Raw genomic sequence first — 14,364 nt, 5'->3', positions numbered from 1 at the left:
GTGTAACTTATAGTGTCAGATATGTATGGCATGTAACGAATTTGTTATATATTTATTTTAATGACAACGTTTGTTGGGATTGAGTTTATATGTAAAACGTGTACAGTGTTAGTTACGTGTGGCGAAACTCCCGCTAATTCTCCAAGGTTGTAGAATATTCGTGAACACAAGAATCGACAATATATCCACTTCCGTATCTGGTTAGTTATAATTCAGTATTGTTGGCCGAAAAACATTTCCTGCACATATAAAAATATCAAAGCCAAAGAAGAGAGCATATAAGTCTGCTAGGAATCTGTTATAACCGTGTACGCTATAAACCGTGATTTTGCTAACCCTTATCAACCGGAAAATATACGACATTTGAACAGGAACAGTTATGAATTTCGAACGTCAGTGGATTCTCATCGGAAGTTAGTATCTTTCAGAAAGTATTACTGAATTCTCATCGGACATTAGTGGTTTTACGAAAATATTATCTTACTTCGACGGTTCAATAATTCAGTGTCTGACAAGGCTAGGTAGCTCTTGGCAATTGTACGTACATCGACTTCAAGTTAACTCGCTGGATATCAAGGAGACTCTGAACTAGAAAGATTTTATGTTGTTTGTAAGTTAGTGAATTTTTTTTTTATAAAACTTTGCTTCTGGTAACTATTCGTAATAATTGTTGCTGTAAATTGTACTGTTTTATATATATATATATTAAAACGTATTTATAGTGAAAAACGAAAATGGCGTGTGTCAATTTTGTTGGCAAATAGCGTAAATTAACTAAAATATCGGTTTCGGACTATTTCAAATTCGTTATACGTAACACTCCTATCTTGCCAAAATTTATGTTTGTGTCCCCTGGTCCTGCTATTCCCACTGATAGATATGAAAAAAGATGATGCATCAACACTATCAATTCCCTTTACAATCTTAAACACCTCAATCAGATTCCCTCTAACTCTTCTTTTTTCAGTTTGAGAGAGTTCAGCTTCCCCTCGTATGACAACCCCTCCATCCCAGACACCATCCCAGTAATTCTTTCCAACAATTCAATGTATTTCCTAAGGTAAGAAGCCCAAGACTGAACACAATATTCCAAAGCCTAACCAGTGACCTGTACAATGAAATTATAAATTCTTTAGACTTATATTCAATATTTCTGTAGATACAACCTAAAATCCTATTTGCCCTTCCACTAGCAACAGCACACTACTTGAATGGATTTAGAGACTGATCGACTAGTACATCAAGATCTCCTTCCTTCATAACACTATTAAGGTTATTCTCATCCAAATTATACTTATGATTCAAATTATGATAACCCACATGCATTATCTTACATTTATTACAATAGAAACCCATGTGCCATTTATTTGCCCAACTTACTAACTGATTTAAATCCTTTTGTAAATCAGCAGCATCCTTTTCAGAGCTAGCAACATCCAATATGTTAATATCATCTGCAAATGTAGGTAATTTATTGACTATTCCTTCATCTATGTCATTGATGTATATCAAGAAAAGAGAAAAGTTCCTAAAACTGAGCCCTGAGGTACCCCTTTTGTGATATTAATCCAGTTTGACTGAACTCCATTTGTAACAACCCTCTGCTTTCTTCCATCCAGCCACTCTCCATTCTAGTCTTGAGTTTCCAAATAAAACTCACTCATTGCACCATTACACCTAATAAACTGTGAACACTTAACACTAGTCTTAACCATTGTATTTATAAATACTCAACACCAAATACCAGTAGCCTACTTTTAACATTGTTACTGCTAAGCCTAACCTTTAAGAACCAATTTTTATCACTACTTTGTCTTCAAATTAAAGTAATATTGTTTATCTTTAATTATATAGAACTTAATAATTTATTAGAACAATATACGTTTGTTTGTAATTGAACACAAGGCTAAACAATGGGCTATCTGTGCTCTGCCCACCACGGGCATCGAAACTCGGATTCTAGCGTTGTAAGTCCGCAGACATACCGCTGTGCCACTGGGGGAAACAATATACGTAACGTTAATAATAAAATATATTTAGCCTGATTTATATTATAACCTACCTATATCTATAACTATAAGCTGAACTTAAACTAATGGATTTAAGTTCAAGTAAACAAGTTAATTCTCAAAACACCAAGAGCCAATAAACTAGTTTTTAGATTGTATTTATTTAATAAAACAATGTATTTATCCTGTTTTACCATTTACCAATAAGTTGGAATGTACCTGAGCCTAAAGTACTGTTACACGTACTAAGCCTATTTTAATGTTGTAATAATAATTTACGCCCCTAAACTTTAAGTTAAAACTATTACTGTCTTACTTATATTTACCAATCTCAGTACATCTAGGTGTTGTTGTGTTATTTAACCCAAATTACTACAAATTATTATAATAATAATATTAAATAACTTTCAGAAACTATAAGAGCTTAACTTTTCAACTTCAGTAGCGCCCTCTAAGTAATGTTGCTCTGGAATTCAGGGAGTGTTATACAAGGCCTAAAAAAGTGTCCTTCAGTACTTAAGATATTGTAGAAGCTATTAAAAAAGTACAGTGTGCTATTGTTGCTGATTGTTGGTGGATAGCTAATGAGGTGTTCATCCCAAAGAGGGAGCAGTATAAAGAAATTAGCTAGCTTAGGCCAATGCCATTTTTGAATATGGATAGAAAATGTTTTTTTTTTTTGTCCAATCTGGCCTCAAGGCTTGAGAAATTTCTTCTTGTTAATGGATCCATTGATATATCAGTACAGAAAGTAGGAATACTAGAATTTTGGGGTGTCTAGAGCATGTGCTCTTGTTTGATATTAAATGCAAGAGACCAGGTGTGAGAAGCTTGATTTGTTCAATACGCATAGTTCAGTTCCACATATGTTAATTAAGAAACCATTATGATGTTTTCGAACCCTGATAACGTGCGAACTCTCATTCTGACATATTACAATACGTTTGACATATGGTTCTTACTTAAAGCTATTGAAAATAGTGGTCTGTCAGGAAAGCAAAATATAAGTTGTAGTGCTTTCGGTATGTCTTCGTCCACGCATTCTATGGCCATAAGCAAGAATAGAGACAATCACGTATTATATCTCAGTAAACATAAGATAATGGTTTGCTGTACCAGGAACACTTAGTAATGTTGCATTGCATGGCACGTCAGTAAAACTTCATCTCCCCATTTCGACAATCATGGACAAGTATGGGAAACTACGACTGTTTCTGATGCTGTGAAATTCAGAATATTCTATCTTAAATAGTGTCATGCCAGATGTTAGAACACGGGAAAAGTAGTCAGTTTTTGAGAAGGTAGAAGTGGCTGAGACACGTGTGAAGCATACATCATTAATGGATAAAAACATAGAGGTAGATGTGGAATCAGAGATTCATCAATTTTATTAAGGTGGTAATCGAAGGAAGGCATAGACACCAAGAAAAGTATGGGGATCAGGGAGATTCTAAAAGGGGACAAGGAAAAATGCTATGTTAAATTATTATCTCAGATCTAGCAAGAGTTGTGAATAAGTTAAGAAGATTTAGTTGAAAAACGTAAACCTTGGAAAAACTTATGGCGTATGGAGTCACTGTATATTGGCTTTGTTATCTGTAGTATTTGTGATCTAATTCACGACCATGTCAATTTGAATTTATGGGGTTTGACTGTTTTCAGACAAATATCTCTTATGTAGTGGTTTAGACACGTGAGAACAGAGTCTGGCTACATGTCCAAGAGCTGATGGGCGTTATACATGGTGGCATAACAAAGCACTCAGTGCATGGTTGATAGCATAGGAAGAAGAGTGACGAGAGTAACACCCATAAATCAGAGAAATCTATATTTATTATCCTTGTACGAGTAGGAGGAAAAGCAAGCGGGACAACAACCAGAAATGCTTGAATTGATTACATTTACCAGGAGTTGGATGGAAATTACTTGTCGACCTGCGTACAGCTCTTAAGATTCCAGTTACTAGATTAAGATCAGACATTGTAATCTGGTCAAAACCTACTAGAGTAATTATTATAGCAGAGTTGACAGTACCTTGGAGGACAATTCGAACTGGAGTTTCGAAATAAAGAAGGAAAAACATGCAGAATTGTTCACAATTTGTTGTGATAATGGGTGAAAATGTCATCTATATCCTGTTGAAAATGGAACCTATGGTTTTATTGCTCACTCACCACTTGCTTCCTTGGGAACTTTGATGTTGTAAGTATATATAACAAAAGTTTACAAAAGTTGTTGCTACGAAAAGCAAATCAATGGTACCCAGCACTACGAGGTGATATCATGGCACGCCATCTGAAGGAGTTTAAAATGCCGAATCTCCAATGAAATGTTACACTTTTTAAAACTTCAATATAAGGAATGCAATTTCGTAGTAGATTTTAATCTCAGTATAAAACACAATCAATATACATATTTTTATATAGAGATTTACATGGGTTTGGTAACTAACGTAATATTGGCCGGCTGAATTTATCTCTTGGAATATCTTAAGGATTCAGTGTGTTATATGCTCAAATAAAGTTTTGAGGTCATTCAGATACTTTTCCACATTTTTTAATTTGTATTTAGTATCGAAGAAAATGTTCTAAGCAGGAACCTTGGACGTTACAAACGATAAAACAATGAAAAAATGTAACAATACATGGAGAGGTGAATAAGCATTATTCACAAACAATCATATCTTCTTAAAATATACTAAAAGGACAGAGAAAGAATATTGAGCTCTTAATAAGTTACTGAAATGCTTAGAAATTCAATAATGGTTTATTGATACTTTCTTACCTAAAGACACGCCAGCGTTAATCACGCTTAAAAATATATCCTCATTTTTTGTTCGATATGCTGAAAATATGATACAGATAACTATTTATATAGAAATGAAAGATAAAAAAACGAATACTTTAGATTCCTAGTAGAAATACAGTAAAGGGCTGATAAAAGGTTCAGTATTATAATAAATAGGAAGTTATGTTTCAAGAATCATGTCTATTTTATGATATATCAGTTTATGTATATATGTGTGTGTGTATGAATTATATTCGTAAAACTATCAATGTACGTTTATGATACAACTGTATTTTAAGGAAGGTGTTGATTTAACCTAACTCCCTATTTAAACGGTGGTACTGCAATATAACGTGGATTTACTACGCAGATCAAAAACTAAAACCGCTAAGCGACCATATAGTATTCTTGAAACATAGGTAGTATGAGAACAAATATATAAACAAAAATTTATGCTGATGTTTAGCATAGACCCCACAATAAAACATGTTCCTACTAATGTTTAACATAGATCCCAGAATAAAACATGTTTAGATTGCAAGGTGTTTGAAATATGTAAAAAAAAAAAAAACTTGAATTCATGAAAATGGAGAATAAGCATTATTCATAAGCAGGTTTTTTTTTAACTACAGAATAAGGATTGAAATTTCGTGGTAGATTTTAATCACAGTAAGAAAAACAAACAAAATACATATTTTTATATAAACAATTACAATTTTACAATTTCTGCAGTGAGAACAATATCGTAACTATTCTAATCTAAAAGTTTCTGCTTGTCTAAAGAAAAGTCATTGATGTAATGGATTTTTATCTCTTTCAGAGACAAATAATGTGGCAAATTTTAATCATGCGCTCAAGTCGCCAGAATTGTAAGATCATTCTAACAAAGCAGTCAAAACTAAAGCAATATAGTTAACTTTGCAATCAAGCAATTTGATCTTGGAATTTGAAAATTTTCCTGAAGTGTAAAACGTGGTTTTAAGAGCTATATGGCAGAGAAAAATGAAAATTACGTTAAAATTATATTATTAACAGTAAATACTCTTTTTTTTTACGTATGTAGTTTCTTGTCGTAAGCCTATTTCTTAAAGAAAAACGAAGTATTAGTCGAAAGTAACGTCTTGGAGTATTGTGATTAATATCTGAGAAATTCTTACCAGTTTCGATTACAATATGAAAAATTTCATTGAGAAACATATCATTAGAAGATATATATAGAAAGCACAATATGCCTGGCATGACTTGGCGGTTAAGACACTCGACTAGAAATCTGCAGTTCGCGAGTTCGAATCCTCATCACTAAGTATGCTCGCCCTTTAGGGTTGCTGTCAAGGCCAGCCACCTGAGTGTAAAAAATCTTGGCAAATACAAATACCCAAGCTACCGATCCCAAGTTTAGATGGGATCAAGGTGAAATAAAGAAAAATGAGATACGTACAAGGCACAATGGTATCGGAGTTAACGACCAGTTAAAAATTAACTTCTTTTTTCAAAGAAATTCTTAGTCCAACAGAGTACGTACGGTACGTCACCTATGGAAAGCACACATTCGGTATTTCCTCAACTCTCTTGCAAATTTTATGGAATTTTGCATTATCGTATGAAGAAGATTGCACATATGTTGGATGAAAGATGTCAGTAGCATCAGATTCAAAGCATACTTGCAAATAAAAGGCAGCAAGTTCTCAACGTTCTACCAGTGAAGCAAGTGTGGATGCCATCATAATGGGACATGAGTTGCAGAAATAACAAGTCATATAAAAGTCCAGAGACGAATTTCCGGTACTGCTAATAAAAATGCCAAATGACAGAAGAGGAGCACATATACCTATAGACCGGGTGTGTTCACAGAATAGTTGGAAGATGTGGACAAGCACGAAGAGAAAGATGGGAGTGGTTAACTACTACGACCACTATATCCACAGAAAAAAGCCGCAGCAAAACTCTTCACATTAAATTTATTCATGAATACAAACTCCACCATTATATGAAGCCTAGTTTTGCTATTTCCATTTTCTCTTTTCGAAGATTATTGATGAGGTAAGAAATTCCTCTAAACCAGTATAACTTAATTATAAGTGGTAAATAGTGGCTTAACGTACGTTGATTTGTCAATAACTTCTAAAAAACAATATTACAAAAAATAGGTCACTGTTTTTCAGTTCATATTATCTTTTGATATTTAAATGTATTTTGTAGAGAACTATACGTTTGCTTTATGGACTGCAATCCTTGATCTCGTATGATGATGGAGATTCTCAAATCCCCGAATTTATAGAAAAACTTCGGGGGATTTTTGTGACTGTATTAACCTGATTTTTCTTCTCATTTGGCGATACTTCACCAAATTGCATGAACAATTTTAACCAGTGCGGTTTCTTGATTAAACGCCATTAAAAGCTAATAGAAAGTTTAATTCATTAAACTCTGAATACTGAAAGATCCTTCTTGCTGGATAATAGTGAGCAATCAGACGCACTTAGAAAAGAGACCCGATTCAAGAGTTGGTAACGTATTCATAAGTCTTGTGTTCGTATTATTTTTTAATGAGTTAAGATAGATAAAGAATACAGATAGGTTTTTTTGAATTTTGATTAAGACAGAACTTAGTTTAAAGAAAGAAAATGTTTAGAATTCCGACCGGGAACCTGGGAATTTAAGCCACTAAACTCCTGAAATCTTGGTTTGGTTTATTTTGAAGTTCGCGCAAAGCTACACGAGGGCTATCTGCGCTAACCGTTCCTAATGTAGCAGTGACAGACTAGAGAAAGAGCAGCTAGTTATCACCACCCACCGCCAACTCTTGGGCTACTCTTTTATCAACGAATAATGGGATTGACTGGCACATTATAACGCCCCCGCGGCTGAAAGGGCGAGCATGTTTGGTGGGACGGGGATTCGAACCCAAGACTTGCAGATTCTGAGTCGAGCGCCCTAACCACCTGGCCATGCCAGGCCCCTGAATTCTTGAGATTCATAAAAAAAAAATATCGAGATTGCAACCCCTAGTTTGCTCTTTAAAAAGGCGACTTTGAAAGTTTAATCAAGAGTAAAATCTATAAGATTTCTTTATGGAAATATAGTTAACGTGTTTATTCATTTATTGTAGGTTAACTTAAACATGAATTTAACCGAAGACATGTCTTCACTAGTTTCATTAAAGTTCGTTTGGTTGTTGAATTTCGCAAGATGCTCCTTTAGTGCTCTCTGCCCCTAATTTTGAAGTGATAGATTAGAGGAAGGGCAGTTAGTGAACATGTACAACTGTTGGACTATTCTCTACCAACGAATATAAATTTATAACACTCCATGCCTGAAAGAATAAGCACCCGCGACCCTTCGATTACAACTTGAGGGACCTAACCATCAAGCTATGCCAGGCCTCGATATCACTCTAAGACTAAGAAAAATAAATTCTCTACAACTACTTTTATTAGATAACAGTATTTTAGTTTGTTATACATTTTGAATCTAACTAGGCTGAGTTTAAAATGATAAAATAAATGGGCCTATTGTGTTTAAACGGTACATTTCATTGGATCAGTATGTTCGCGTTTTATATTATTTTCTAGAGTTTTTAAGCTGGTAGATTGTTAAATTAACATGAAATCAAGAAATATTTGTTGATGAGATTCTTGGTCATATCCTATTTATTTATACACGTTTGTTTGTTTCAGAATTTTGCAGAAAGGTATACAAGGGCTAACTGCTCATACCCGCCCCTAATTTTGAATCGATGGAAGGTAGCTAGACATCGCCATCTACCGGTATTTTTGGAGTTATTCTTTTCTGATCGATTTGTTTATTGTCAATAAGAACAATGCGTTAGTTGCGGTGTGCCCACCACGGGGATTCATTCTGGAATTTTAACGTATAAGCACTCATGATTAAAACTGTGCCTCCGGGAGGGTTGTCTGTTCGAATAGTGAGATTTGACTGTAACTGAATGCCTGCCATTGTGTACTTTCTAGAAGTCGTATCTCACTTGCTTTTATACTTAGTATATGTTGTTTTCCTGATATATTTTTTGTTTATTCATAAAAATAAGGAAGTAATCTCCTGTAACGTGTTTTAAAGATTTCAACATGACATCATAGTATATCTACAGTACTGTAGCTACGTACTCAACACGTGTAATACCCATTACAGTACCCGTCTTCTGTTTTATTTTGTAATATTAAACTTAATTACTATCAGCTTGCTAGAAAAAAGTAAAACATGGGTTGATAAACTTGCAAAAACTAATGTTTTACGTGATGCACAGTTATTACATCAATCACTATATATATAAAGAATAAGAAGGTGTTCGTTGCTATCTATTTGTACGTCAAGTGGTATAAAACAGAGCGGTCTGATGCTTGGTTTCCATTTACTGTTTTAGCAGTCAACTAATTCGGACAAACAATGCGATACTGTAGAGTTAGATATAGGCAGGAATATTGTTTTTGAATTGAAGTTTTGATCTCTTTATCTCAGCCTTTCACGAAAATGTAAAATAAATTTCATACATATATAATTTACCACAAAATAGTTTATAAAAATAAAAAATAAATCATTCTTAATGGAGACCTTTGTGTTTTAGTGTTGTTAGTTGTAGTTGTTCATATAACGGCAATTGAGCATTTATTAAAAATTCAACTAGAAAGGTAGTCATACATTGCAGTTCCCGCCTCGCAATGTTTACGAATTTTGCAGTTCCCCAACACACACACCAGAAGTTCCCCCCGTCCTCAAAAAGGTAGGTATAGGTGTCAATATCTTAATTTTTTATCAAGTTTGACCTTTACAAAATACTAGTCCACTAAAACACAGCCACAACAGGTCACTTTCTAAAGGCTAAAGGTCATTTATATATTATTGGATATGGTAACACGAGTGCATGTATGCTGCGTCATTGTGACTTCTGCATTGTTAGTCAGACATGGCTGAAAGGTCAATATAATAAATGTATAATGATATGAGATTTAAGCTATTTAGTCTAAACATTTATGTTTTCATATTATAATTTCTAGTCATTCTAGAACGAAAAAGGCAGAATTTATATATATTTCTCAGCGGTAATTCTGCAGGCTTTTGACGCTAAAAATCGGGTTTCAGAACTCAGATAACTCATTGTGTAGCTTTTTGCCTAACAATAGCCAATCAACCAACATTTTTTGAACCCTCCGATTTTCTACTATTGTAACAAAAATGACTAATAGTCAGGGTGACCTTGACCTTTATATTTAATTTACTGAGAGTTAATCAGGTAGTTCATGTGATACACTAAACCCTTGTACTACATGTAACCAAAATCAGATGAACACCTTTCGAGTTATGCTGTTCACACTCACACACATGAGTGAAAACAATTTTATGCGCAACACAAGACATTTCTTTGAAGTAAAGAAATCAACAGCTCCACATTACATTTTGAATTATTTCTACCTCATCTTTCAGAATGTAAAAGCACTGTTAAAAATTCTGACTAATGTTGCGTGCACCAATAATTTTAAGGCATATGATTTGGCGACAGACTCTATGTCTGCAAGCTACCTTTATTATTAGCTATAAACGTATCAAGTAATCAGCAGATGGTGGTAGCTCAGAGTAATTGAAATTTTATGGTTTTTCTGAAGAAAATACTTCATAAATGGTAAATATTTTCAGGATAAAATAAGACTCTATATTGGGAATTAGTAATAAAAGTAGAAGGGAAATATAGTTTATTATACATATTTTACCATAAACGAAGTAAATTAGATTTCCATTTCACGTTTTTCAGTAATAATCGATAACTCTTATTTCCTCTAGTACGCGATTATTGGGGACTCGTTATGACATTCTCTGATTCATAAGAATTATTCATGTTCCTATGTTTCATTTTAAGAAGATTGTGTTTTACTTTAGATATGTTGCACACCTTAGATAATGTTTGCTTTCTTCCAAATTAAGCACGAAGCTTACATAATGGGCTATCTGTGCTCTGTCCACCACAGGTATCGAAACCCGGTTTCTAGCATTTTTAATCCGCAGACATACCACTGTGCCACTAGGGGATTATGTAACATCTAGAAAGACAATCCGTATCAACAAGAATTCAATCATTTATAGCTCGGTTGGAGATATATTTCATCATGTTTATTTCCTATATTTTCTACCCTAGTGGTTTTATTTGACTTCAAAGTATAAGTTTTTATTTTTGCAAATATTTTCATCTTAGATGAAACTGAGACGCTCCTATGTGTTCCTTTCAAAGCAATACTAATTGGATTATCATTCTCATTAATGCAAACGTGCAAGCAGTAGTGTAAGTGTGTTTAGCATTTCGTTATTTTGAAAAACAAATAGTTATGTTAGACGTGAATTAACAGTCCTAACATTATTAATTTACCTAACTAAATTACGAATAACTCTGTGAAAAATCCTAAAACAAGGACAAAGTCGAAAAGTGTTTAACAAGATGCGCTTTTGATTAAATAGTTCTGGTTTTGTTTGCAAAATTAACTTTATTATATGTGTATTTTTGCTAACATTTAATCATATCCAAATTATAATTATAATACTAAATACTATTCAGAAATTTATTCTGCATTTTAAATTTTCTCATGCAAACATTCCAACGGAAACCTCTATCTTCCTCTGTTGTAGAACTTTTTCTTGTATATCATTTTAGCCTATTTCTTCAAGTCTGCTTTTCTCTAAATCGTTCAATCTCAGGAGAAATTTTTCATGGTTGAGGACTTACCCTACAATATAAGCATACACTATTTGAACATGTAGGCAAATATCGCCGGTTTTATTTTTTAATAGGTTGAGTATTCAGAGTTGTTTATTTTAAACAGGAACATGTGTGCATGATTGTGCAAGATAGAAAAAATATAGGTTAACGTGTATTCTAATATTTTATTCACTTAGAAAGAAAAAGCTGCGTGTTACAACTAGAAATAAAACGGCTTTCCTGTAGCAATAAAGAAAAAGTTGTCAGCTTGAAACAAACACGTCTAGTTGTTAGTCTTCATACCCCTCCCTCCACCTCCCCCAAAAAAATCATAACAAATGTTGTAAATCTGCGGTTTTGAAAAATCATCCAGATACACATTTACACATAAGTTTAGTTTACTCAAAAAACACACTATGAGATACAGGACAGGAAAACAATTAATAGGAGTTGTAAGCCTTACATACAGCCACATTATGTACACGATTGAAGTAATACATAACATAAAAAACATGTTTTAGAATGCCATATGTTACATTATGCAATGTAATTATTTCAATGAGTCGTCTTGAGAACATTTTTAATACGTTGTTTTACTATTATATGAACGTACATTTCCTTGGCATATCATGTCTTTTATTGAAAGAAATATCGAGTAATTTAGAAAAATTCAATGCATGTATCTTTCAATAATAATAATGTCTTGAGAACATTTTTAATACGTTGTTTTACTATTATATGAACGTACATTTCCTTGGCATATCATGTCTTTTGTTGAAAGAAATATCGAGTAATTTAGAAAAATTCAATGCATGTATCTTTCAATAATAATAATGTCTTGAGAACATTTTTAATACGTTGTTTTACTATTATATGAACGTACATTTCCTTGGCATATCATGTCTTTTGTTGAAAGAAATATCGAGTAATTTAGAAAAATTCAATGCATGTATCTTTCAATAATAATAATGTCTTGAGAACATTTTTAATACGTTGTTTTACTATTATATGAACGTACATTTCCTTGGCATATCATGTCTTTTGTTGAAAGAAATATCGAGTAATTTAGAAAAATTCAATGCATGTATCTTTCAATAATAATAATGTCTTGAGAACATTTTTAATACGTTGTTTTACTATTATATGAACGTACATTTCCTTGGCATATCATGTCTTTTGTTGAAAGAAATATCGAGTAATTTAGAAAAATTCAATGCATGTATCTTTCAATAATAATAATGATCTTAATTCTTTATTATACATACAGGTATGTTATATCAGAAACTGGGTTTCGATACCCGTGTTGGGCAGAGCACAGATAGCCAATTGCGTAGCTTTGTGCTTAACTTCAAACAAACAAATAAATGTTATATCGGAAATAAAAAATAACTCTTTTTAAGGTCCATGAAGAATACAATACGAGCATGAAAGGTCACGTAGAAAATAATGAAGATATTGCAATGACGTTTAACTTCAAAATTCGCAAGATAACTCACAGTGTGAGTGACAAGTATCATCTCACCAAAGCACTTAGGTTAAATTGCTTTTAAAATTAATTGCACTTGAAATTAAGGCCGAAAATCTCGTTAACCGACAGGATACCAAGCCGATAATAGCATACAATCAATTCAGTACAAGATTTAGTCCTCTGACTGTTCTCAATGATCAGCGACTAACCTAAAACCTAGATTATATATATAAATCGTACCGTGAACGCTGAATAAAATTATTTTCGCTTTAGGAACATCGCTCACAGATCCTCACCCAGATATTAAACATTTAAATAATCTTCCAACGTTTATCAACTGGCTTTGCAAGAACCCTAATACAGATTTATATACGTTACTACTCACTTCAATATTAATCATTAACCTTTACTCTATCAACTTCTTTTAATTGTAATTGTAATGTTTTTTTTTCTTGCTGTGTCCGGATTTGATAAAATTCCGATATAAATGATAAATTAAAATATTAATAAAGAAGAGAAGATATAAACTAAAAATAATGTGTGTGTGTGTGTGTATGTTCATATAATGAACAATATTAACACACAACAGAAAGGGTACATTGATACTTTTGGCTATAATGATATTTTTTTTAATATAATATAATACTCTGTTTAAGATAATATACATTTTTTCTGAAATTACCCTTCAGAATTAGTCAGTAAGCTACTTCAGTTACGTTGGTTTGATTATAGCTTTAACTGTTTAACAACTTAAAACATTCCACCAAAAGAGTAAGCTACAATTGTTATCATTTTCGTACGTGACCAATACATTTTGGTTAGTTTAAATCATATAGGTAAGCCTAATTATCTTTGATTTTAAATAAAATGCACTGTTGTTTTGAAATTATGCCAAATTAGATTTTTAGATACTGTTGTGTTATTTTATGTAGTAGATATTTTCTCTCTATAACTCAACTACATAAATTTTATATACAACTCCTTGAGAAAGCACACTTTGCAGTAGTATTCTGGAAGTATTTATTAGATGGATAAAATCTGGAACTACTGAACAGATGGCTTCAGCACAAGTATCTAAGACTCCTCTTAAAAATATAGTTTTTTATTGGAAGATCAATAAAGTTATTACTAATATGATCAAGCTATTATCGACAGCTAAATGTCTGCCAGCCTTGCCAATCCAACCCGTAAATAATGGTTTTAAAAATATGTTTTATGTTGTTATTTCTATTCCTCTAAGCGTTTATGTCTGTGATTGAGTTTCTATAGTGTACGCCTTATGTGAGTGAGAATAATTAAGACTGCTTGTGGAAATGTGTGTGAAGTAATGGGGTTTGGGTCTTTGTAACATGTTTTACAGGTTTTATTACGCTGGTATTTAGTGTTTCAGCTGGCAGTAT

This window comes from Limulus polyphemus, unplaced genomic scaffold (assembly GCF_000517525.1).
Source record: "Limulus polyphemus unplaced genomic scaffold, Limulus_polyphemus-2.1.2 Scaffold104, whole genome shotgun sequence".
Classification (NCBI taxonomy): Eukaryota; Metazoa; Arthropoda; class Merostomata; order Xiphosura; family Limulidae; genus Limulus; species Limulus polyphemus.
Note: the sequence above shows the minus strand (reverse complement) of the source record.